This window comes from Oryctolagus cuniculus, chromosome 14 (assembly GCF_051225735.1).
Source record: "Oryctolagus cuniculus isolate XC-2025 breed Fujian yellow rabbit chromosome 14, ASM5122573v1, whole genome shotgun sequence".
Classification (NCBI taxonomy): Eukaryota; Metazoa; Chordata; class Mammalia; order Lagomorpha; family Leporidae; genus Oryctolagus; species Oryctolagus cuniculus.
The window spans coordinates 74,586,902-74,614,333 of record NC_142880.1 but is presented as its reverse complement, the minus strand read 5'-3'; the positions used below and the strand labels follow the sequence as shown (position 1 = coordinate 74,614,333).

The following is a 27,432-nucleotide window of genomic DNA, read 5'->3' as shown; positions in this document are numbered from 1 at the left end:
ATTTGAGTATGCTATGTGTCATTGATAGGAGGTGAGCCCCCTCCTTAGTAAATAACCACATGCGTTCTAACGAAAACCATATGGTGGGAACAGAATATTCTTTTTAAGCAATGGTATAGGGGCTGCCATTGTGGCATGGCAGTTAAGCTGCTGCGTGCCATGCTAGCATCCCACGTGAGCACCAGTTGCCTGGCTCCCTGCTAATGTGCCTAGGAAGAATCCCCACATACTTGGACCCCTGCCACCTACATGGGAAACCCAGATAGATTGTTGGGCTTCTGGTTTTAGCCTGGCCTAGTCCTGGCTGTTGAGGCCATTTGGGGAGTGAACCAGTAGGTGGAAGATCTCTCCGTGTCTCTTCCTTTCTCTGTCATTCTGACTTTCAAGTAAATAAATACATCTTTATTTTAAAAAGAGGCATAGTTTTGTGTTATTACCTGCATCACCATTTTTTTTTTTTTTTTTCTGACAGGCAGAGTGAACAGTGAGAGAGGGAGAAAAAGGTCTTCCTTTTTGCCATTGGTTCACCCTCCAAAGGCTGCTGCGGCCGGCGTGCTGCAGCAGGTGCACCGCGCTGATCCGATGGCAGGAGCCAGGTACTTATCCTGGTCTTCCCATGGGGTGCAGGGCCCAAGTACTTGGGCCACCCTCCACTGCACTCCCTGGCCTGGAAGAGGGGCAACCGGGACAGAATCCGGCGCCCGGACCAGCGACCGGGACTAGAACCCGGTGTGCTGGTGCCGGAAGGCGGAGGATTAGCCTAGTGAGCCGCGGTGCCAGCCTGCATCACCAGTTTTAATTGTGACCAGTCTTACAATAAATTTTGTGTGTGTGGGTTTTTTTTATTTTTTTAAGAGAGAATGCTCCCATCACTGGTTGACCCTTCCCCTTCCCCCAAATGCTCCCAATGGCTGTCAAAAATGCCACTAATGACAAAAGAAAGTGATGCACCAAGGTGAGTGTGTCTGTCCTTACAATGGAATACTATTTGGTAATAAAGAAGAGGGTGCTGATACCTGCCACAACACAGAGGAACCTGGGAAACGCTGTGCCACGTGAAGGAAGCCATTTACAAAGGTCACCATTGATAGGAAATGTCCCAGTAGGAAAGCCCATGGAGAAGGAATGTAAATTGGTGGTTGCCTAGGGTCTTGAGAGTGTGGGGGTCAACAGGAGATGGAGCTTGGCTGCTAGTATTGGGGTTCTTTGGGGTGTGATGAAAGTATTCCAAAGTTGGTTATGGTGATGGTTGCCCAACTCTCAGTAGACTGCTAGCCATTGATCTATATACTTGTATACTATGTGAATCAAAAGATCTAAAAAAAAAAAAAAAAGACAAAGGAGTATGAAATGTTTAGAGAACAGTGAGAAGTTGTTTGATGTAGATGGGATGTAGATTATAAAGAAGTGAGATCGGCCGGCGCCGCGGCTCACTAGGCTAATCCTCCGCCTAGCGGCGCCGGCACACCGGGTTCTAGTCCCAGTCGGGGCGCCGGATTCTGTCCCGGTTGCCCCTCTTCCAGGCCAGCCCTCTGCTGTGGCCAGGGAGTGCAGTGGAGGATGGCCCAGGTGCTTGGGCCCTGCACCCCATGGGAGACCAGGAAAAAGCACCTGGCTCCTGGCTCCTGCCATCAGATCAGCACGGTGAGCCGGCCGCAGCGCGCCGGCCGCGGCGGCCATTGGAGGGTGAACCAACGGCAAAGGAAGACCTTTCTCTCTGTCTCTCTCTCTCACTGTCCACTCTGCCTGTCAAAAAAAAAAAAAAAGTGAGATTGATGGGGTAGGTTGTGGCCATTTGGCATATGATTCTCTGCATCAGGTGGAAACCTTATTGTACACAGTGTTCTTTATCTAAAGTTTGCCCCATTGCTGAATGTAGTTAATATTTTTCATGTCTATGTAATAGTTTACTGTGTGAAATATTAGTTTGCTTTTTATCTGTTCTGGGATATTTGTTTCCAGACTTTGCCTTTATAAACAATACTGTAATAATCTTATTTTTTTAAGATTTATTTTATTTATTTGAAAGAGTTACAAAGAGAAGTAGAGAGAGAGAAAGGTCTTCCATCCACTGTTCATTCCCCAAATGGTCTCCCGCATGGGGGCCAAGGACTCGTGCCGTCCTCTGCTGCTTTCCCAGGCGTACTAGCAGAGAGCTGCACTGAAGTGGAGCAGCTGAGACTAGATCTGCTCCCATATGGAATGCTGGTGCTTCCGACCAGGGTTTCAACGCACCGCGCTACAGCTGCGGCCCCCTGTAATAATCTTTTTAATGTTACTTACTGAGACGCATCTCAAAGACAATGTAAAGACAGAGAGACAGAGAAAGATTGATTTCCTTTCTGCTGGTTTATTCACCAAGTGCCTGTAGCAACCAGGACTGGGCCAGGCCCAAGCCAGGGGCTCAGTCTGGGTCTCCCACATGGGTGGCAGGGACCCAGCTACTTGAGCCAGCATCTGCTCCATCCCAGGGATCAGTAGAAGGGTAGAATCGGAATGGAGCCAGGATTCAAACCAGGCACTCTGACAGGGGATGTGGGCGTTTCAAGCAGTGGCTTACTGCCACACCACATGCCCATACTCAACCCTAGGCCATTTACATATGCCACAGAATTCAACAGTATCTTTTAAGCTGTACACATAAGACTAAATCAAAATACCGACAGATAAACCAACATTCAATTCAGCGTAGTGATTTCTTTTTCTTTTTGGTAAAAATGTATTTATGTATTTGAGAGGTACAGCAATAGAAACTAGAAAGAGACGTTGTGGGGAGGGGATGAGGGTGGGCAGGGATTGATCTTCCATCCCCTGGTTAACTCCCCAAATGGTCACCAGGAATGGGCTGGACCAGGCCAAAGCCAGAAGACGGGAACTTAATCCAGGTGTTGAAGCTGACTTTGCTCACCTGGCTCAGGCAATATCTGTCATGTTTCTCCACCCTAAAGTTATTCCTTCCTCCCTGCGATCCTGCCTCAATGGTACTTTTGGGAGAAAGTCATGCTTAAGGATATAGAGTTATGCCGTACTTCCTCAAGGGTGGAGTATCTGCATAAATTATTTGAAGCTCTTTTACAAGATCTATGGCTTCTCTATCATTTTTTTATTTGTAGTTCAGTTATTATGTCAGTAGACATTCATGGATGCTTATTTTATCTTTTGAACTGTAATCCAGTACTTTTATGTTCTTGCTCAATTACTCCATCTTTGGAATGAGGAACTGTTTTGGTTGGCACCTGTATCGCTTTGACATGCCCTCATTCAAATGGGGTTTGTGGAGTTTTTTGTATTTTTTTTAATTAAAGATTTATTTATTTTTTTGAAATAGTGACACACAGAGAGAGAAAGGCAGAGAGAGAGAGAGGTCTTCCATCCACTGGTTCACTCCCCAGTTGGCTGCCATGGCTGGAGCTGCGCCAATCCAAAGCCAGGAGCCAGGTGCTTCTTCCAAGTCTCCCAGGTGGATGCAGGGGCCCAAGGATTTGGATCATCTTCTACTGCTTTCCAGGCCATAGCAGAGAGCTGGATTGGAAGTGGAGCAGCTGGGAAACGAATTGGCACCCACAGGGGATGCCAGTACTGCAAGTGGCAGCTTTACCTGCTGTACCATAGCACAGGCCCCAGTTTTTTGTGTTTTTGTAACTTCCTAAGTCTGTGACACTGCAAAGTGCCCTTACTCACCTTCTGCCCTAGCCCTGGAGTCAGCCATGTTTTAAAAAAGCTGAAGTTCCTTACACTGGAGTGTAGAATAAGGAATCAAGATCCTGGTGCTTGGTAGACTCAGGGCTGCTGGGGTATTGCTGTCTCCAAGCCCTCTCTGCTGACAAAGCAAGGGAATATATATATATATATATATATATATATATATATATGAATATATACTAAGCCCTGTGTATACACATATCCATAAATATTTTGTATGTAATCCTCTGTGTTTATGTTACATTAAATATGAGTTCATGCTGATGTCTTCAGCTCTAATTCATCCCCATATGGATCATTCTAGCCTTTTACCTTGCTTATCTATAACCTCTCACTCCAATAGTGAGAAACTTGGCTTCCACTGTCTACCATCCATTTACTTAATTGTTTGTTTCCAATAGGCATGGATAGTGGTTTCAAAATTGTTCATCCATGCCCCATGGGAAACAATTCTTCCATACAGTTTCTTTTCTCTTTACTCTTGCAGACTCCACTTATTTCCAGAATTGCCTAGGTCAGCATCTGGTCCTTCAGTATACTTTAGTGAGGTTGTTTCGTATATTTCTAACACACTCATATTCTTTTGTCACTCTCTGCATTTCATCCTGGGATCCCTTGACCTTCTGGATAATTTTTTTTAATTAACATACATTAGGATTTACTCTTGCTGTTATAAAGTTTTATGGACTTGATAAATGCTTACTTAAAGTCACATATCTACCTTTACAGTGTTACATATAATAGTTTCACCAACATAAAAAAAGTTGCTTTATTTACTTGGTTCTGATATCTTGAAGCCCTGGTGATCACTGATATTTGCTCCCTCCATATTTTTGTCTTTTTCAGAATGTTATATAATTGGGAAAATGCAGTACATAGCTTTTTTAGTCTGACTTCCTGTTTATTCATTTATTTATTGGAAAGTCAGAATTAGAGATAGGGACAGAGAGAGATCTTCCATCTGCTGGTTCAGTCCCCAGATGACCACAACAGCTGGAACCAGGGCGAAGCAAAGAGCTTGAAACTCAATCCAAGTTTCCCATGGCCCTTCTTTCGCTGCTTTCCCAGGTCCATCAGCAGAGAGCTAGACTGGAAGTGGAGCAGGCAGGGCTTGAACTGTGGAATGCCAGCACTGCAGGCAGCTTAACCTGCTGCACCACAACACTGGCTTCTTTGACTTAGCAGTATCTATTTAAGATTCATCTTTCTTATTTTTATTGGCTGGTTATATCATAGTTTGTTTAATCAATTTTCCTATTGGAAAATATCTTGGTGGCTTCTAGTTTTTTTTTTTGTTACATGTTGTTTCATCAGTTCCTAGAATGATTGCTGGATTGTATGTTCAGACTACATTTCAAAACTGTCAGACTGTCTTCTAAAGTGATCGTACTGTACTGCCACCATCAAAGACTGTGGATTGCTGTTGCCATTCATCCTTGCTAGCAGTTGGTATTGTTTGTGTTTGGGATTTTAGACATTTTAATAAGTATGTAGTGGCATTCCTTGTTTTACTTTGCAATATCCTAATGTAAAGTGATGTTTAGCATCATTTAATGCTTTTTTGCCTGTATGGGGAGGTATAAAAAATTTATTTGCTTGGCCAGCACTGCAGCTCACTAGGCTAATCCTCCACCTGTGGCGCCGGGACCCCAGGTTCTAGTCCCAGTTGGGGCACTGGTTCTGTCCCGGTTGTTCCTCTTCCAGTCCAGCTCTCTGCTGTGGCCCGGGAGTGCAGTGGAGGATGGCCCAAGTGCTTGGGCCCTGCACCTGCATGGGAGACCAGGAGGAAGCACCTGGCTCCTGGCTTTGGATCAGCGCAGCACACTGGCCGTAGTGGCCATTTGGGGAGTGAACAAACCTTTCTCTCTATCTCTCTCTCTCACTGTCTAACTCTGCCTGTCCAAAAAAAAAAAAGTGATGCTCAATGTTTCTATGTACGCTTCACAGGGGAGAGTTACTCAATGAATAACCACATATTTACTGCATGCCTGTGTTGTGCCAGGCGTAAATTTCTGGGTAGAGGAATTCCTAGAATCCATTTAAACTGAGTTGTGATATTATGTTCATCATCTAGAGAGTGAACATTAGGAAAGAGCCCTGAAGCAGAGGAGGAAGTGACTTAACTCTAGTAAAAGCTCAGGGAAGAGATTATGGGGGCCTGGAAGGTAGGCTTGGGGGAATGGAGAGGAAGAGACAGCTAAAGCGATATTCGAGAGGTTGAATCTGATAGACGTGGGGATTACTGGGTGAGTATGGCTAAGATAGGAGGTGATGTTCAAGACTACTGAGTTTTCCTGACTGAGAGGTTCTAGAACACCGATTTATAAAGGTTTGTGGTCACTTAGACTGTTTTGAGAATTAGCATAGTTTTAAATACATACATGTGATATCCTTAGCCAAATTTTCTTTCACAAAAACTCTTTAACTGCTCAAGTGTGACTTCCCCCTGCAGAAGCATCAGAAAAGAGAGCCTAACATTCTCTCACGTGGGAAACCTCCGAGGTTAGTTTCCCATACTCCTCAGCCACCCCGCATTTTCTGTGTTGGCTCTGATGACTGTGTTGCTGCGCATTTTCTGAGAGAGCGCAGTGTTCCTTCTCATCTCGGAAAGCTGGAAGGAAGCTTTTGCTCAGGGGCTGATTGAGCCGCAAAAAGCAGTGCACAGTTTCCTCTCCCGCTCTGAGCCAAGCAGAGCCGGGAGATCATCCCCCTGTGTATGCGTAAGAGTTAAATCCCTCCCAGCGTGAGATCGCACCGGATCGAAGTAAACAGACTATGACCTCAGTGCTAGACACTGCCTGGAGGCAGGAGAAATTACACTGTCATGTGGAGGCTGTGTAGCTGCTGCTGTTTTGGTGCTGGAGTTCTTTGTTGTCACATAGTTGAAGTCAATCCAGATGAGGAAGAGCGCTAACTAACACACGGAACAGCTTCCCTGATCATGGCTGGGGTGGGGGCATAGGAGAGCGGAATAGTCCGGGGGAGCACACCGGTATGCGGTCTGTTCCGATAAGCCTTAGCTTCAACTTTTCTACTCATTCTTACTGGAAGCAAGTTGTTCAGCATAAATTGTGGGCTAAGGAAGCAGGCGTGGGGATGCAGCTGGTGAAGGTGCCACTCGTGGTGCCCACATCAGAGAGCCAGTTTGAGTCCTGGCTGCTTCACTTCTGATCCAGCTCCTAGCAGATGTGCCAGGGAGGCAGCAGGGGGTGGTTAAACTACTTGAGTCCCTACCATTCCCATGGGAGACCCTGATGGAGTTCCTGGCTCCTGGTTTCAGCTTGGAGCAGCCTCGGCTCTTAAGGCCATTTGGGGAGTAAACCAGCAGATGGAAGATCTCTTCCTTTTTCTGTCATTCTGCTTTTCAAATAAATAAATCTTTTATATTTACAAATACAGACTAAGTTTAAAAATCTGTGTTTTATCAAATGGTTTATCTACCATTGATGAATCTAATTGAATTAGCTTCTAGTTGCTATGTCCTGGGAAAGGCAGCGGAAAATGGCCCAAGTGTTTGGGCCCCTGTCACTCATGTGGGAGACCCAGATGAAGCTCCTGGCTTTGGCCTGGCCCAGTGCTGTCCATTGCTGCCATCTGGGGAGTGAACCAGACAGAAGAAGGAAGTTTTCGCTCTGTCTCTCCCCCTCCCTCTGTAACTCTGACTTTTGAATAAATAAATCTTTCAAGAAAAAAAAAGGAATACTCACTTTCTTCAGTATGCCAAAACTATGAACATATTATTTAAAAAATATTTAAATATCTTAAGTATTCTCTCAAGTATATATTACATATAGAATTAAGGAACTAGATCTGAACAGAGTAAATATTTAAGTTTAACCACATAAAATAGCAGAGAGAATACAAGAGTCTCTATTCTCAAGAATATGGGGAATCTGGCCGGCGCCGCGGCTCACTAGGCTAATCCTCCGCCTAGCGGCGCCGGCACACCGGGTTCTAGTCCCAGTCGGGGCGCCGGATTCTGTCCCGGTTGCTCCTCTTCCAGGCCAGCCCTCTGCTGTGGCCAGGGAGTGCAGTGGAGGATGGCCCAGGTGCTTGGGCCCTGCACCCCATGGGAGACCAGGAAAAGCACCTGGCTCCTGGCTCCTGCCATTGGATCAGCACGGTGCGCCGGCCGCAGCGCGCCGGCCGCGGCGGCCATTGGAGGGTGAACCAACGGCAAAGGAAGACCTTTCTCTCTGTCTCTCTCTCTCACTGTCCACTCTGCCTGTCAAAAAAAAAAAAAAAAAAAAGAATATGGGGAATCTATCATTTGTTGAGTATGTCTGTCGCAATTTTGCGCTTTAGAACTAGAAAAATTGTAAGGTTCAGAGATCCACTGGATGCATTGTGGGGCTGACTTGAGCTAAAACTGCGCTGACCACCTCACCTCTGTAAGTCCCTGTTCTGACTGTTGAAACACAGTGATGTTTTAGGTCCTTTGGAATTAACGTCAGTTCAGAATCAGTATCCAACAGTTCCCCTAGGGCCTGACCAGTTCCTCTTCCCCATTGCACACGCACCCTTGTAATAGGCTGATGGTCCCTTTAGGGGAGACTCAGAGAAAAAAAGAACACAGACATGATGAAATATGCAATTTTAATGAAACGTAATTGTGTTTCAAAGTAATATACTATAAAAGCATATGAGAGACAAAACTGAAATCATCTCTTTCAAAGTGATTGCTAACAACAAGATACTCAAACCATTAGAGAAAGATGTAGAAGAAATTTGGAAATTGTTTTAGCATTAGAATGATAAATAATGCTTATATAAATAAAAATTATAAACTCTGTGTGATAATAGATTAACTTAGGATAACGTAATTAAATGTATAATCCATGTCATTTCTACGGGCTTGTGTCATGGAAGACATTTATCTTATCTCCGGGCTTTCGTTTGCCTTCAGTGTTTACTGGCTGCCATGAATAACTGGAGCCTTTCCAGCAGTCCTTTTCCGTTGTCTTGCGAAAACAGTTTCTCCTTTACTTGTGATGTCCTGCTGCCTCCACAGATTTTTATAATTCAGCTGTGCTGTTACTCTCACTCATCTCCCTCCTTGCCACAGAAATGGCCAATCTGAATCCTTGCCTGAGATTTTATACAAAGATGTGGTGGTAAGCTGCTCTCCCCCTTCTCTGCTCCCTGTCCAGTCACCACATCCACCATGGGTAAGGCAAAGGTCAAGCATACAGCGCCCGTAGCAGATCATGGCTGAGATACTGATTCCCTGATGTTCAGGCTAACCCTGCTGGTGACTTCCACTTACGTGAACTATCAAGCTCCCTTGCGTTTCTGAACCTTTAAGTACAACTTCCTGACAGTTCTGTTTGATACAATCCCTTAATACCAGCTAGCTACAGTATATTTCGTAGAATACTAAATTTTTCACATCATCCACTCATTCAACAAGTTGCTGTGCCCCACCGCCATGAGCACCTAACTTTGTGAGCCAGAGAATCAGAGGTTGAATTGTGGTTCCTTCGCCAATGAGTAAGTCTTCTCAACCCACTGAGCCCCCTGATCCAAGTACCTGGTTCTGTGGGTTCCTGAGGCAAACATGACAGTGTCTGTGTAATGCACTGTGCACACCCGGAGCTCAGGGAGCACTCAGTGAGAACGTTCAGACTTCTGAACATAGATCTCCAGGCATTCCATACTTGGGCTTCAGCCTGCTGTGCTGTCTGTGCCAACTATTCCTCTCCTAACCAAGCACTCTTGCAGCCAGACTGGCTTATTTACCATTCACAAATAGGCCTTACGTATTTACTGCTATGGAGCTTGCCTTCTGCCCTTCATCCACTTAACTGAGTGTAATCGTTCTTTAAAATCAATGAAGTCAGTGCCTACACTGTAGTCCAGCCGGTTAAGCTGCCACTTGTGACCCTTGCGATCCCATGTTGGAGCACAGGTTTGAGTCCTGACTTCCATCTAGCTCCATGCTAAATGCTCCTGGGAAAGCAGCAGGTGATGGCCTGAGTGCTTGGGCCCTGCCACCCATGTGGAGACCTGGATGGTGTTCTAGGCTCCTGGCTTCAGCCTCACCCAGCCCCAGCCATTGTAGCCACTTGGGGAGTGAACTAGCAAATGGAATGTTTTTCTCACTTAATATCCCCCCCCCCATTTTTGTCTGTAACTCAGCCTTTCAAATAAATAAATAAATCTTTAAAATTTTTTTTAAAGTCAATGTCATCATTCCTATAACTTTTCTGAGTAGTTGTTCTAGCATCTTTTTTTCCTCCAAATCCTAAAACACTGCATTGCCTGTACCATTGGCATGATAATTAATCATCTAATATCTGGATCTTTCCTATTTTTTCTTCAAGCTGTTATGTGTCTTGCCCTTTTTAAATAATAATTAAATATATAATTAAATTAAATTATAATATATTTAATATATAATTAAAAATAATTTTAAAATTATTTTTAAAGCACCTTTATCCTATTTTAAGTTGAGTCATGTGTTCCTCATTGGCAAGAACCACACTTACTTCTTTCTTTCCTTCATGAGACTACGTAGGAGCTACTCAGTAAGAATGTGACTTTGGAATACTCTTTCTTTTCAGATCTGTTTATTCTCAGTCTCCATGGAACACTGAATTATGTGAAAATTTAGATAATTTGAGTGGTTCTTTTTATTACAGATGGAATCTTATTCTAGTGGGTATCCTTGAAAGAGGAGAGGAGTCAGCCACAGGTAAATGCAGGAAGTCTCAACAGAGTAGGACAGAAAGAGAAAACTATGGAAATTGAAGAGAGCTTTTTAAAAAAAAAAAAAATTTGTTTTGAGCATTTCCTTGCCATGGGTTGGCTTTTGTTATCTTGATGAGAAATATCAAGAAATGGTTAACTTAAATTGTTGCCTTCTTACAAAAGTTCTCCCTTTGCAATACAATAAAATTACTATCATATACTGTTTAAACAGAAAGTATCTGATACAGTGGATATGAAACCACATTTAAACACCTGCAATAAATGGGTAGAGCACAAAACTAGAATCTTTAGAATTTTGGAGTTTAGAATTTTGGACACATTTAGATGAAGTTTTTTTTTTTTTTTTTTTTTTTTTTTTTTAAGATTTATTCATGTATTTGAAAGTCTGAGTTACACAGAGAGAGGAGAGGCAGAAAGAGAGGTCTTCCATCTGATGGTTCACTCCCTAATTGGCCGCAACGGCTAGAACTGCGCTAATCAGAAGCCAGGAGCCAGGAGCTTCTTCCGGGTCTCCCACTATTCTTCAGCCCCACTGTTTAGCCTTTCAAACAATCACTTTGTTATCCAACTATAGTTACCATAAATGATGATCTACTTATTAAAACTATGCTTGTGTTTTATATCCAGGTAACTACTTTATCATACCAGTGTTTGGTAGGGAATATCAGTGCAGGTAAGGTATAGTGAATCAGGCTTTGCCTATTTTTGATCAGTTACATTTCCAGGAACATGATGAAATTTTTGGTATAGCCAAATCCTTGAGCTAACAAGGAGTGATATAACTGGGTTTGCTGCAATTGCTCTGAATTGAGGAAACTTCTAAATTGTGTTCTATGTCTGAAATTTGGCTTAGTGAAATCTTGGCCAGAGAGGTGCACTTTAAAACAAACAAAATACAAAGGAAATCTTAAATCCAAAATTGTCTTAAATTTGTTAAAAATTACTTTAAAATAAAATTATGCCTAATTAAAAGCAATTGAAATTTGAAATTGTGAACTTTTTTGTATGTGAAATCAGCTACTATCTGTAGAGTTTAAAATTTTCATGGTAATGATTTTTACAACAAGATACACAGACCAGTATTTAAAAGCATTAATAATACTGCATTTAATTAAAGTCCGAGAAAATGATCTGAGTAGAAACGTTCCTATTTGGAGTACATTATTGTCTAAAATAAAATGTAGGGGCTGGTGTTGTGGTGTAGCAGGTTTAGGCCTCCTCCTGCTGGCATCCCATATGAGCATCAGTTCATGTCCCAGATGCCTCACTTCCAATCTAGCTTCTTGCTAATGTCCCTGGGAAGGCAGCAGAAGATGGTCCAGGTACCTGGGTTCTTGCCATCCACATAGGAAACCTAAATGGAGTTCCAACCTCCTGACTTTGGCCTAACCCAGCCCCAGTCTTTGTGGCCATTTAGCAGGGGAACCAGTAGATGGAGAATCTCTCTCTCTCTCTCTTTCCCTCTCTAACTCTGCTTTGCAAATAAATATATAAATATTTTCTAAAAAGTCATAGGAAAATAAAATATAGCTGGGATCCAGTGTTTATTTCTCTAAAAATAGCACTTTTATCTTGTTTTGAATTCAGAATGTGTCCTGATTTAAATGATAATCTGCTTCTAAATTCAAAATCAAAGTAGCTTGGAATTGGAAATTACTTATTTTCAATCTATCCAAGTCATGTACTTGCAAGAAACTTTAATATGCTAAAGGCACATCTTAGGAACTTAATAAATTTCATGAACAAATTAATAAATGGAACCCATGGGTGGACAAATAAGTGAATAGGCCAGTAGTTCAGATGCAGTAGAAGTGACAATACTGAATTTACTGGTATTAAGACACTGAATAATTGTAATGGTTCCAGGCTTCATAGTAACTGTTTACACCTTGGAAATAACAGGCCAATCTTATTTGCAGTGCTGTGTTACATTAAAGGATACATGTCCTGTGCCTTTCAGTACCTACCTAGCCCATGGTAGTAAATGTTCTCTTCCCCTGCGGTGGAAGTGCAGTGTCTGTAGACAAACAGAAATCTATTTGCTAGATTTGGAAAAAGATATTTCGAGTTGACAGTGTGATTAGGACACTGTTTCCATGACTTCTGACATCGTGTCAGAGATTACTTCCTCCAGAAAGCTTCCATCCTTTCCCACTCTTCTTGATCACAAACTCACATTTCCAATTCAAGGATTATGAATGATATGACTTAAAAATAGAAAGAAAATATTACTGTACGTGCTGTTCAAACTTCGTTTCCATCTTGAGCAAAGTCGTAGAATGTCAGAGCTTACAGGTTGAAAATCAGTGATTACCATTCACTCACATCTTTATTGAGAGTCTACTATTTCCAAAACAGTGGGAGATACAAGTATAAAGAAAGATACCGCTAGTCCTGGAAAGCTAATTGTCTGTGGGAAATACACAGTTGCCCAATATTAGCTATTTTACAAGGCATGAAATGCTAGACAAGAGGTGGATGTAGAATGGGAGCAGAGAAGAGCAGATGAATCAGGCTAGGGAACTGAAGAAGCCTTCACAAAGGAGGTTGCTGGTTTATTCCAGGCCCAAAGGGTAGACAAGCATTTGCTAAGAGGCACGAGGATGCTGTCTAAAGGCAGGAAGGCGTGGAAGTATATAGCGAATAGTGCTGCCAGACATACCAGGACATTCTCTTGGATCTAGAGCAGTGGCTTTTCTTAAACTAATTCCCCCCTTTTTTTTAATGAAAATTTTTATAGAATTCCACGTGGAAAAGAGGCAACTAAGTTGCCTTTTTGAAACAGGGAGAACAGCCTGGAGATAGAGCTACTAGCCCTGTTGTCTCGCTGTGGAATACCAAGGCATGGGAAATTAGCAAAGTTAGAAAAAGTTAGGGAAGTTAGGAAAGAGTGATCGGAGACCATGTAGACCCAGAAATGGAGACCAAAATATGTCTTTTTTTTTTTTTTTTTTTTTATGTTTGACAGACAGAGTGGACAGTGAGAGAGAGAGACAGAGAGAAAGGTCTTCCTTTGCCGTTGGTTCACCCTCCAATGGCCGCAGCCGGCACACCGTGCTGATCCAATGGCAGGAGCCAGGTGCTTCTCCTGGTCTCCCATGCAGGTGCAGGGCCCAAGCACTTGAGCCATCCTCCACTGCACTCCCTGGCCACAGCAGAGAGCTGGCCTGGAAGAGGGGCAACCGGGACAGAATCTGGCGCCCCAACCGGGACTAGAACCCCGTGTGCTGGCGCCGCAAGGCGGAGGATTAGCCTAGTGAGCCACGGTGCCGGCCAAAATATGTCTTTTAAGACAGATTGGGCTTTGTCCTAGGGAGAAAGAGGAGTTGTCACGTTTTTAAAGCAAATTTGTAGCATCACCTCTACTAGAGAGTTCTGGACATTCTGTGAAGTGGTTCAGCATGGACAAATTGGAGACCTGGAAATGCAGCATTCCAGGAGTACAGATGTTGAAGGAAGAAGGGGGAACTAATCTGCCTAGAACTGGCTTCTCATTTTGGCTCCTTCTCTGCCTAATTCTATGACACTTGGTAACAGAATCTTAACGTTTATAAGGGATTTCTATGGTCTGAATGTGTCCCCCAAAAGTTCATATGTGAGATGCTTAAGCGCCAAATTGATATATTAATGGGGTTTGGAGATAAGACCTTTGGGAGGTGATTAGGATTGGATGAGGTCATGAAGTTGCCCCTCTGATGGCACTAGTGCCTGTAAGAAGAGGAGAGACCTGCGCTGTCATGTGTGCTCTGTCTTGCCACGTGGTACCCTCCACCAGGCTGAGATGCCTCAAGGAGGCCCTCATCACATGCCAAAGCCAGTCTGGTGGACCTCCCACCCTCCGCCACTGTAAGAAATAAATTTCTTTCTTTTCTTATAAATGACCCAGTCTCAATTATTTGGTTGTAGCCACATTAAACAACCCAAGACAGGGTTCTTGCATGTGCAGTCTCTCATCTATCTTCCCAATTTAGGAGTCTCTTGAACCAAGAAGCTGACAGCAGAATAGAACAGTTTCATGGTAAGAAGCAGACTAGATTAGGAAGGATAGCACTCTCTTCTGGTAGCTCTCACTGCATTTAAAACAAAATAATGAAACCCTTCATCCCTTTACTTTCCTAGTGAACAATCAATGATTGGGGGATTCACCAGGCAGTCCTTTGAATATTTAGATACAGCTCTTCAGTTCTCTGACTGTCCTCTCTGCAAATCATTTTTTTAAAAAAATATTTATTTGAGAGGTAGAATCACAGGTAGAGGGAGAGACAGAAAGGTCTTCCCTCTGCTGGTTCACTCCCTAAATGGCCGCAACAGCCAGAGCTGAGCTGATCAGGAGCTGCTTCTCATTCTCCCATGTGGGTGCAGGGGCACTAGGGAATCTAACGCTGCTTTCCTAGACCATAGGCAGAGAGTTGGATTAGAAGAGGAGCAGCCAGGACACAAACTGGTGCCCATATAGGATGCTGGTGCCACAGTGCCAGCCCCGGCAAATCATTTCTAATTCTCTTATTTAGAGTTTCTAGGCTGTGAGTCTCTGGTGCCCTCTTAGGATGCTCTGTGTTCCTACTGGGAACTGTTCATATTATGCTATCCAGAACTTTAATAATTTCTTCAAAGAAGGATTGAATGGTACACTGTGCAGTGAATGGGGCTGTTGCCTGTTTTGAAATGACTACTACTTAAAGAGCATATGATTGTAATAATATTTTAATAGCCAGGTCATACTTGTGGCTCCTATGGGGCTTGTAGTCAACTCAGACCTTGTATCTAGCCTGGAGCAAGTCGATTAACCCATCCATCCGGTGCTCAGTCTCTCTAGCGTGACAATAAGGTCACACCTGCCTCCTGTTTATGATAGTTATAGATATTATGATGTTAAATTAAATTTATAGGCAATGTTGTAGTTGACTCTAAAGATGACCTAGTTGGTTGTGCAGATGTAGTTTAAGAAAGACAAAAGAATCATTGACAAGAAAGTAATCTGTATCAAAATCATATTAAATGGCCTTTGGAAAAAATGTGTTTCCTAGGATTTTTCATTCTTTGACCCTTACTGTGGGGAGCAATCCGGACTAGACTAAGTTACTCGAATTAGGACTTATTCTATGCATCTGCTCTCCCACAATATGGCGCTGGGAGAGAAGTAAACAGCTTCCGCACAGCTGCCTCCAGTTCAACCAATTAACTGTAGGACTTGCTCCTGATTGGAGAGCAGCGTACTCGGCGTGTGGGCAGCCGAGTTGGGATTGGCAGAGAAGGACTATAAAGGAGGAGAGAAACGGCATGCACCGGGAACATCTATGGGGAACATCTGAGGGAACCCGTGCAGCCCCCGAGAGAACCGGCCGGCGGTGTGCCGCTCCCCTGCGGAAGTGGGGAATGCGGCCAGGGGGAACTGCCCTTCCACGGAGGTGGAAGGGATAGTAGCCAACCCGGGAAGGACCAGCAGCAAACCCGGGGAGGGCCGAGCAGACGAAAGAACAGCGCAGGGTCCTGTGTTGCTCCTCCACGAAGAGGGGGAGCGACATAATGGTGCCGTGACTCGGATATGAAGCCTAGGCAGGGTTTAGTGTCGTTCCTCCACGAAGAGGGGGAGCGACATAATGGTGCCGTGACTCGGATAGGAAACCTAGCTCGGATAGAAAACCTGACTCGGATAGGAAACTTAGGACGGATAGCAAACTTAGGAGGGAAGAAACGGGAAGAACTGGGAAATTACCGGAGAGAGAGATTAGCAAACAGCCTAGGGAAAAGCCGGACGAAAAAGGAGCCGGAAGAAGCTATTGAAAGCCTAGGCATAGACTCGGATACGGACTACGGGGGGAAGCTGGGAGAAATCTCTAAGGTCGAAAGCGAAAGTGAAAGCTAGAACAAACAGACTCGGACGCGGACTGTGGGGAGAGGCCAGGAGAAATGAGGGAGGAATATCGTTGGAGGAAAGTTTGGGGAAACATACCGGGTAGAGAAAAATGTTAGGGAAATTGAAGCCGCGGGGGGCAGGCCGAGGCGGAAACGAAAGCCACTTTGGGGTTCTCAAGTTAGCCCGGGAATAGGGGGCGAAAAGTTGAAACCAGAAGCTGAGACGTAAGCCAGATTGGGATCCGTCTGATTAGCCCGGGGAGCAAAGGACGGGAAGCCAAATCGTGGGGCGGAGACGTACGCTGGGTTGAATTCGCCAGGCTAGCCCGGGGAACTTAGATTGAATGCTAGTGGTGGAGACGCAAGCTACGCTGTGTTACTCGCGGAAGCCGCCGCGTGCAGAGAGAGCACGGGGCGTGAATAGATAGGGAACGCTGGCGTAGGCCGTGGTTCAGACGCGAAAGGGTTAAGCGTGGAGACCGCGGAGCGCGCGAAGCCGAGCCGCGCAAAGCCGGGAAGCTGCGCAGATGAGAGAGGCGCGCGGGCTGAAGCGGCGCAGAGCCGGGAACCCGCCGGCAGGGCGAGGTGCCGGAAAGCTGCGGGGATAAGAGAAACAGAAGTTTAGAAGTAAAAGAGAAATAGGAATGTTGGCAGACAGAAGTAAAATGGGAGAAATAGAAATGCCCGGAGATAGAGAAATAGAGAAAAATAAGGCCTCCCCTCAACATGCCAATTAGGAGGCTTGGATTCGGTCTGCCTGATTTAAGGCGGTAAGCGCCAGCAAAGCTCGACCAGAGTATGAGCCGCAGGTCACCGAAGACAGGCACGAATTAACATCAGTAAGGCCTCCCCACAAAAAGGCAATGAGAAGGCTTGGATTCGGTTTGCCTGATAGGTTTTGTAAACACCTGCAGGCAGTTCTAGCAGAGCAGAGCATGCGCTGCAGGGCACCGAACACAGGCACGCATCAGCGCCTAAAAACCTCCTCACAACATGGTGAAGAGAGGACCCGGATTCGGTTTTGCCTGATGGATAGGACTTGTAAGAGCCTGTGGCAACTCTAGCAAGTAGAGCAGAGTGTGTACCGCGGGACACCGAAGACAGGCGTGTATCAACGCTAAAAAATAAAAAGAAAGGGGGATCTGTGGGGAGCAATCCGGACTAGACTAAGTTACTCGAATTAGGACTTATTCTATGCATCTGCTCTCCCACAATATGGCGCTGGGAGAGAAGTAAACAGCTTCCGCACAGCTGCCTCCAGTTCAACCAATTAACTGTAGGACTTGCTCCTGATTGGAGAGCAGCGTACTCGGCGTGTGGGCAGCCGAGTTGGGATTGGCAGAGAAGGACTATAAAGGAGGAGAGAAACGGCATGCACCGGGAACATCTATGGGGAACATCTGAGGGAACCCGTGCAGCCCCCGAGAGAACCGGCCGGCGGTGTGCCGCTCCCCTGCGGAAGTGGGGAATGCGGCCAGGGGGAACTGCCCTTCCACGGAGGTGGAAGGGATAGTAGCCAACCCGGGAAGGACCAGCAGCAAACCCGGGGAGGGCCGAGCAGACGAAAGAACAGCGCAGGGTCCTGTGTTGCTCCTCCACGAAGAGGGGGAGCGACACTTACTACTTCTGTTTTAGTAATAAAAGATTTAGCCTGACTATTCTATAAATAGATTTGCAATTTATATTGCCAGATAACACACAATTTGATGAAAGTGAAGATTGTTTCCCTCAGAGGCTAAGTTAATTGGTTTATATATTATTGTCTTGTGTGTGTCTCAGATTTTCCCTTGGCTTCCAACCCTTTGAGGCGTATGCTACTTTCTCCAATAGAATATTCTCTTGGCTGACTTTAGCAAAGGAGTGACCAACTCTGCTCTACACTCGCTGGCAGTGATGCAGTAATTGGAACACAAGGAGGTCCTTAGGAGAATCTGGCTTAGACAATAGGAGTTACAAAGTAAAAACACAGATCCTTACTGTTAGCCTTCTTTCTGGGAGAGCTTATCATCACTATTTGACAGTCAGATTCTGGTGCATTTTAGAGAAGTTTTAGAGCAATTTCCCAGTGTGATTTACACATAATTCTCCCTCTGCCCTTCTTTTCTTGTTACCTTCATGGCACCCAAAATTTTTTTCAAAGATATTTTCCATCTTCCATAGGTAGTTTGAAGCAGTTCCAAAACTTCATTATAATCCTGAAACTCGCTGGATATGTTGTAAACTGTGTTTGGCTCTCAAGATTTTAAAACCCTTGTGGATGCAGTTACTGTGTCTGTGCTGATGAATCTCATTAAATTACTGCTTCCCAAGCCTTGTTTGTGCTTTGTGGGAACCATGGACATAGAATCCAAACTTTCAGCTGCATGTATTTCATCCAGAAAACTTCAAGAAGATAATTTTCTAATAAATAATGTAGACATTCTCTCTGAAAATTATAGGTTTATTCTCATGATCCTATTGTTCCTATGTTTGTTAGACCTGATATTTGATTTTCCCATCCCAATGGAACTTTAGGTGTGTTAGAATTCATTTGTTTAAATATTAACTTTGTGTTATTAAGAGAGGGGCAGTGAATTGCTGATACACCCCTGGTCACTTTAAAAGTCTGATTACTATCTGCCAGATGCCATTAGCTAGGAATAATGTAGCATTGGTGCCAGACAAATCCAAATAGGACTTTAATGCATGATGAAATTTAAAGATAAGAAAATATGGGACAACAAAAATTCGAATTTTGTCAGAGCTTGTCTTTGACTCAAGGGAGAATACACATAAGGCAAGATGTGATGTTTGTCAAATAAGTTAAACTCCCTAATTCATCTGTACTTCTTGGTGGAATTGGAATAAATGGATTATAATTTCAACCATTACTTCTCAATTTTGCATGTACAGTTTGTCGTCTTCTGTGGTGTCTTCTCCTGTGGACATTAGTCTTCTGAATATTGAAATACGAAAGTTAGAAAACAAGCATAGTTTTCAAACTAAATTTCTGTTCATTCCTAACTGTATGTAGTAGTTTCTTTGTATTGCAAAGAATTGTGCAGTCCTTCTTTCTGCCCATCCTTTTGCATTGTGTTCAGTAGAAACCTCCCATCTAAGAGGTAAATGAGTGACAGAAACTTAACACACATGAAGCTGAATATCTTGTCTTACAATGTGTATACAACCTTACTTACATCCCTACTGTGATTTCAATTTTCGTTCCTTTCCTCTTCTCAATCGTTATTTTCATCAACTAACCTTTCAGGTGTTTCTCCCCTGATTAAAACTAATCTTAAAGACTAAGGTTACCTTCCTGTCCCCACCATATAGTGCAGGATCCTATAAATGCTGGGTGTGTTTGGTTGGGTAGGTAGATGCCTGGGTGAATGAGTGGAATTGGTGGAAGAGTACATGTGTGGAGGGAGGGCTGGGTGAGTAATCCCTCTTCCCCACCCTTATGATTTCTGGACTCCCAGGGACCTAAAGGTTGATCTCTTGCAATCTCTAGTAATCTCAGGGTTTTATGGTGGGTACAAAGAAGTTCATTGCCTCTCAGAGCATGCTCTAGGCATAGAGGAAGAGTTCAATGCTTGTTTTGTGTGACTATAATGAAAGTCTTTGATTTTTCCCAAATGCATTTATAGTTTAGAAATGGGGTATGACTCTGTGGCAATGATGATGATCATCTCTCACTGCCCATTTGTGAGTATACTCTGGCTCGCGCGCTCTCTCTCTCTCTCTCTCTCTCTTTTACAAATAAGACAAGTGTAGATGTATGAATGTTGATTTAGCACTTCATCTCACATGTAAATTCATGGAGTGAGATGGCAAAAAATGGAAGTCTTGTTTATATAATTTCCATTTTGGTTCACTCTAGTATTTAATAATTCAGTTGCCTATAATGTATTTCGGTTTTTTCAATGACTTAAGTGAGGGTTTATTCATGAGTTTTGATGGACTCTTGTGGAACCGAGTTTTGGGAATAATTCTGTTAGGTATTTTACGTACATCTTAACAGTTTATCATTTTAATCAAGTAAACTTAAAATCATCTTGAGACATTTGAGTTGTCAATTTGGAAATCATTTGCCTGCCATCACAAGAGTATTGGTAGAAATACACTTTAAAATAAGTCTGTTTATAATTAGTCTAGACTGCTAAGTACTAACTACATCTGCTCTGCAGAGAATCAGATTATGCTAGGAGAATCTTATGCCTTCATTACACCATTATTGCTCTGCATAGTATTTGGATAAAATACAATTTTCCTGATCTCTCTGAGCAAGTTATAAATAAGCAAAAACTCTTTAGGAATTATAGCAATATCATTACAGTCACAATGAGAACTTTATATGTGCTCTCATTAAAATATCCAGTGCTGTAATCATTCATAAATTATTGGGTATTAAATTAATTACATATATAAGATATCCAGCTAGCTACCAAAGTGTGATGGATTTGAAATTATAGGTATTGATTAAACAATTAAAATGGATTATTGTATAAAAATTATTTCTAGATTTGTAATAGTTTGTGGATTAGGGTGGATAATTTAATCCCTTGATGAAAGGCCTTATAATGTTTGCAAAATTTGGAAAGCTTCAAATTAAAATGTTTGTATTGCTTCTGAGAAACAATGGGAATAAATGATAGGTTTATTTCAGTTTATTTATATAGTATGATGTCCCCTTGAGTTGCAAATATGATATTTTTAAGATTATGACAAATGCAATGGAAATAAATACAAAAGATTTTAAGTAGTCATCAATGTTCAAGTGTACTTCAGCATCTTGTTGCTAAATATAATTGTGCTGAGGTTCTCAATGGTTGCCAAGAGCCCTAGGTCAAGTATAGTAAAATCTTTGAAATATCTTGGTTTAGTCTGGTTTTTAGTGTCCTGGAGAGATTATCTTTCATTTGTGTGGCTGAAAAATGAATTATTACTTTTTAATGTTTCATTCATATAAATATTTATTAAATTGATCCTCATTTTCTTAGAAAACTATGTAAACATTTATTTGGAGAAATATTTCTAAGTTCAGTGTATCTTACATTAAAAAATATAGAAAGTATAAGGATCCTTGCAATTTCATAAATGTGTACTTTCAAATGTTTATCAATTTCTTTGAAATATTTGAGAAATACAAGTTTGGTACTTGAAGAGAACACTGAGTTGAAAAAAAAATAGTGTGTTATATATCAGGGATAAAACATTTTCAATCTTGTGTTTATTTTTCTCTTTTGTGGCTTAGAAGGCTCAATGTCATTTAAAATACTAGAATTTGGGGTGGATGCTCGGCCTTGCTGTGAAGCTGCCGTGTCCCCTATCGCAGTGCGTCACTTTGTGTCCCAGCACCAGGTCCCAGATCCACCTTCATGTCCAGGCAGACCCTTGGGAGGCAGAAGCGAGGGTTCGAGTAGCTGAGTCCCTGCCAAGAGCCCAGCTCCAGTGATCACGGCTGTCCAGGAAGACCGGGATTATGTTTCCCAGTTCCTTCCTGCAGCCTGGCCCAACGTAGGGCACCGCAGGCATCTTCAGAGCGAACCAGCAAGTGGGAGCACTTAACTGTGTACTCTTTGTGTCTCTCTGCCTCCCAAATAGTTTTAAAACATGGAATTTTCAGTGACCTAAAAATATACCAATTTCTGGTAAATAAGAAGTTGTTTATAAGACATTTATAATCCCCTCAGTTTTACTTCTTAATTATAATTATAAAAGTTGCAAAACAAGAAATTATACTCTTCCTTATATAGGATGAATCCTTTGTGTAAATTATCATTTAACAATGAATCATCCTGGGGCCAGGGTTGTGGTGTGGGGGGTAAAGCTACCGCCTGCAACACCAGTAGCCTGTATCCAGTCCACCTCCCTGCTGATGGCCTAGGAAAGATAGCAGAAGATGGCCCAGGTACCTGGTCCCTTGCTAACCATGTGGGAGACCCAGAGGAATCTCTAGCCTCCTGGCTTCAGCCCAGCCCCAGTTGTTATGGCCATCTGGAGAGTGAGTCACCAAATGGAAGATATCTCTCTTTTTCTCCCTCTCTCTCTGTAGCTCTGACATTCAAATAAATAAACTTTGTTTTTTAAAGATTTATTTTATTTATCTTAAAGACAGTTACAGAGAGAGAGAGAGAGAGAGAGAGAGAGAGAGAGAGAGAGAGAGGTCTTCCATCTGCTGGTTCACTCTCCAAATGGCTGCAGTGGCCGGAGCTGAGCTGATCCAAAGCGAGGAGCCAGGCGCACAAGCACTTGGGCCTGCCTCAGCTGCTTTCCCAAGTGCACTAGCAGGGAACTGGATTGGAAGTGGAGCATCTGGGACTCTAACCAGAGCCCATATGAGATGCTGATGCTGCAGGTGGCGGCTTTACCTGCTATGTAACAGCTCTGTCTCAATTTCTTTAGTATTTTCTTAACAAAATATCCACAAAATCCAAAAGGTTTTAAATTATTTTCAATTGTTGAAGTAAACATTTTCCAAGCACCATTTGATACAGTGTTTTATCTGATACAGGTATAAATTCAAAGTTTCACATGCATGAAAAAAAACCTATGTGTTTTGTACATGTATACAGACATACTACCTGAATCCAAATAATGCTAGCAAGTAAAAGTCAACCAAAATTTTCAATTCAATCTATTTGAACAACCCAGAAAATAGAATTTTTTAAGCAAATAATTTGCAATTTTTAAAAAGATTTATTTATGTATTTGAAAGGCAGAGTGAGAGAGACAGAGACAGAGAGAAATCACATCCATTTGTTCACTCCCCAAATGGATGAAAGCCAGGACCCAGGAGCTTCTTCCAGGTCTCCCACGTGGGTGTAGCAGCCCAAGGACTTGGACCATCTGCCTCTGCTTTCCCAGGCACATTAGAAGGGAAGCTGGATTGGAAGTTGAGCAGCCAGCACTGGAACCAATGCCCATACGGTATGCCAGCACCACAGGTGGCAGCTTCACCAGCTATATCACTGCACTGGTCCCAGAATTTACAATTTTGATTATCAAAAGAATGTGAAGAAGCTTTGTAATTGGGATTACAAGCCTAATGCCTGTGTTGAGAGATGTGAGTGGTGTCTTGTAGTGGAAAAATCCACTTAGGTTTTGCATTTTGCAAAATCTGGATGGAAAGAGAGCTCTGCCAATGTCGATTGCAGTGAATGGTGGTATATTTTGGAGTTGGTTTTATGGAGCAGTGGGGCACATTCCGAAGGGCCTTTCAATGATGCAGCTCTGAATAAACTTTATATAAAATAACATTTTTTCTCAACTGAACTGTTCCACAAAACAACAAGTCACATGGTATGTTCCCCCTAAGATACTGCCTCTAGAGCTTGGCTGATGTTATCTAGGCTAGGACAATCCTCTTTTCTCACAAGTGCCGTGTGTTCTATCTACAACGTCCCTATACAAGATAAAACTTGAATGTTTTCTTAAGCCCTCTTCCAAAATCTGCCCATGATGAAAAAGAATGTAGTCCATTCATCTGCTTGGAATGAGTGGCCAAGATGACACGTGAGCTGGTGGCTCCAGGAACCAGATGGCATTACCTTAATGGCCTGAGCGTCGGGTTATCTTTCCCAAGTGGTGCATAAGAGGGGCGTACAGGTATTCATTTTGTCCAGATAGTCTTAAATGTCTGTTTGAATAAGTAATAGCGATTATTGGAAAATTCTTTGTGTGGCACAACACCCTTCTTCTCGCTATGAATGGCTCAGTAGTAAAACTTAAACCTTTGTGAACATTAGGATCAGTCACGTGTTCTCACCAGCGTCTTAGGTTCCCAGGGCCAATGTGGGACTCCTTGATAGGGGAATTGCTCCATCATGCCACGTTTATGTGGACCATCCGGACAGGGTAGCTGCCACGTCTGTAGATCTGAGCACTCAAAGCGTTTTCCATGTGGCTCCTCTGTGTGACCTCCTCTTAAATTCAGCATGTTGATGAGAATCATGCTCATCTTTTTACATCATTTCTTTCCAGTCTTCTTCTTATCTAGCATGGCATTTCAAACACTTCGTATGTTTCAAATATTAGAACTGATTCTACTTCTATTTTAGCATTCGTCACCCTTTCCCCGGGCGGAGGATCGTTCTTCTGATCTTGTGGTGTAATCTTGCTGCAGCCCACTTAAAGGCTGTGCATCCTCCCTACAGTCAAATCTAAGCATGAAGTTTAATGTCATGTGTTTGCAGCTTCTTTGCCTTTTTTCCCATCGCACCATTTTTCTCTCTATTCTTTGTATAAGTCAAGTTTGTTTCTGCCTTATGTATCTGATTCTTTCTGGAACTGTCTTCCTTCAGATCTTTGTATGTCCAGCTTCAGATACCATTCTCACAGGTGTCAGTCCCTCAGTCCCTCCCTATCACATCCGTTTGTTTTTGATGTTTTCAAGTTTTTTTTTTTTTTTTTAAAGCCAAAGGCATACCATTGAAATGCTCATCTTTATTCCAAGCTGATGTTCTGCCTATGTTTTTATTGATGCACTTTCTCATTAAGAAATGATAGCTGGGGCTGGCGTTGCGGTGCAGCGGGTTAAGCTGCTATTTATGATGCTGGCATCCCGTATCAGAAGATGGTTGGAGTCTCAGCTGCTCCACTTCTGATCCAGCTCCCTGCTAATGTATCTGGGAAGGCAGTGGAAGATGGCCCAAGTATATGGGCCCCTGCCACCAGCTGGGAGACCCAGACAGCTGTTGTGGTCATTTGGGGAGTAGACTGGCAGATGGAATATCTCTCTGTTTCTCTGTCTGTCTCTTGCTTTCTCTCTCACTGCCACTCTGCCTTTCAAATAAAATCAAATAATTATTTTTTTAAAGGTTGTAGAAAAAATAGAATTAAAGAGAAGTTTATTTTGGTGAAAAAAGTTTTTTGTTTTTTTTTTTGTTTTTTTTTTTGACAGGCAGAGTTAGACAGTGAGAAAGAGAGACAGAGAGAAAGGTCTTCCTTCCGTTGGTTCACCCCCCCAAATGGCCGCTGCAGCCGGTGTGCTGCACCAATCTGAAGCCAGGAGCCAGGTGCTCCTCCTGGTCTCCCATGGGGTGCAGGGCCCAAGCACTTGGGCCATCCCCCACTTCCTTCCTGGGCCACAGCAGTGAGCTGACCTGGAAGAGGAGCAACTGGGACTAGAACCCAGAGTGCCAGCGCCGCAGGCGGAGGATTAGCCTAGTGAGCCGCGGGGCTGCCCAAAAAAAGTTTTTAATCCATGCATAGTTGTTACAATATCTCTTTTCCATGAACTTTCTGAAGATATATGCTTGGTAGGTCATATTTCTGGAGAGTGAGGGTTTCTAATACTTGCAAATTGCGACTGAAAACTGAGAGCTGGATTGTGACTAATCTTCACTGTGTTTCTTTAGGTGGGATGGTGGTGGTTGTAACTGTTTTTATATATTAATATTTTCTGGGCCTGGTGTTGTGGCACAGAAGATTAAGCCACCACTTATAACACTGGCATCCCATATCAGAGTGTTGATAAGAATCCACTTCTTGCTAATGCATTTGAGCTCCTGCCAACCCCACTGGCGACCCAGATTGAGTTCCAGGCTCCTGGCTTCAACCTGGCCCATGCATGGCTTTTGTGGCCATTTGGGGGAGTGAATTGGTGGATGGACGATAGCTCTCTGTCTCTGCCTGTCTCTTGCTCTCATTCCAACCTTCTGCCTGTCAAAGCAACGAATAAATCTAAATATATTTATTTATTTGTCTAGACCTTGTACCAATCTCTTAAGAAACATATTCTCATTTAATTCTGAGAACCTAATTAAATAGTTACTGTTATTATCCCTATCTTACGTAACAGAAAATTCCTGAAGGAAAATGCTTGACATTATATAGCAAGTAAGAGACTGAGCTGAGATTTGATTCTGAGCAGTCTGACTAAAAACACTATAATTTGAAACAACTGTTTCATGCAGCCTACTTTCTATCCCATAAATTATTTATTATTTTTAAATTTTTTGGACAACTCAAAAATTCTTTTTTTCCTGAAAAATTTTTTTTTAGATTTTATTTAAGGTATACAAATTTCATGTATTTCATATATACAGATTTAGGAACATAGTGATACTTCCCTCCCATGCTTCTCCTCTCTCTCCTATTCCCACTCTGAATTTTTTACAAAGATTTACTTTCAGTTTACTTTTACTCATATGGTTAATTCTACACTAAGTAAAGAATTCAGCAAATAGTATGAAGAAAAAAACACTGTTCCTCAACACTAGAGACAAGGGCTGTACCAAAAAGAAATGTATTGAAGTAAAATGGACATTTTGAAGTTTGATGGTTATTTACAGCCACAATTTTTTAAACGTTTATTTATTTATTTGAAAGGAAGAGGAGAGAGAGACAAAGCAAGCAGGGGAACTCGAACCATCTTCCACAGCCTTCCCAGGTGCATTAGCAGGAAGCTGGACTGGAAGTGGACTTGAACCGGCATTCTGCTAAGGGATGCTGGTGTCACTGCTGCACCACAAACACTGGCCTCCCCATAAATACTTAATAGTTCTGTCTGCCTACACTCAGTTTATCCAGAAAGACCCAGTCCTGCTCTTTGCCTTCAGTGGATTGAGTGCCACTTAAGTGCTGGGCAATGTGGAATTTTAAAATCAGCTCCACGTCTGGAAGAAGCTCGAAGGTGGTCTTCAATTCTTGAAATCTGGTGATGTTGCTGTTGTTGATATGGTTCCTGGCAAGCCCATGTGTGTTGAGAGCTTCTCTGGGTTCTCCTCTGGATCGTTTTGCTGTGCATGATATGAGACACTTGCTGTGGGTGTGATCAAACAGCACAAGGAGGCTGCTGGGGCTGGCAAGGTCGCCAAGTCTGCTCAGAAACCTCGGAAGGCTAAATGTGTATTACCCCTAAGACCTGCCACCCCAGTCGGAATCGGCGGAACTGTTTAACTCAATTAGCCATTTAAGGTTAATGGTAAAAGACTGGTCAGTGATAATGCATCATGAAACCTTCAGAAGGAGAGCAGTCCGTTTTGTGGACCATTTGGGTTTTTTTGTGCATGGCAGTTTTAAGTTATTAGCTTCTAAAATCAGTACTTTTTAATGGAAACAACTTAGCCAAAAATCTGTTACAGAATTTTGAGGCCCATTAAAACAAAGTTTAATGAGAAAAAAAAAATCAGCTCAACATGTTGATAAAATCTAAAGAAACAAATAGACTGTGTCAGGAAG

At 42.9% G+C, this 27,432-nt stretch overlaps 1 protein-coding gene and 1 long non-coding RNA gene across 10 annotated transcripts in view; one reads left to right on the top strand and one right to left on the bottom strand.

Moving 5' to 3' along the window:
- The window catches only part of ARL15 (ARF like GTPase 15), a 486,108-nt gene that overhangs the window by 305,006 nt on the left and 153,670 nt on the right, over positions 1–27,432 (top strand). The gene's annotated exons all lie outside the window — the stretch shown is intronic.
- On the bottom strand, positions 10,754–19,638 carry LOC149122390 (uncharacterized). The gene is made up of 2 exons (XR_016220182.1): positions 16,076–19,638; positions 10,754–16,039 (listed from the first exon to the last, which is right to left on the bottom strand). It is a non-coding gene; the product is annotated as an uncharacterized LOC149122390 (long non-coding RNA).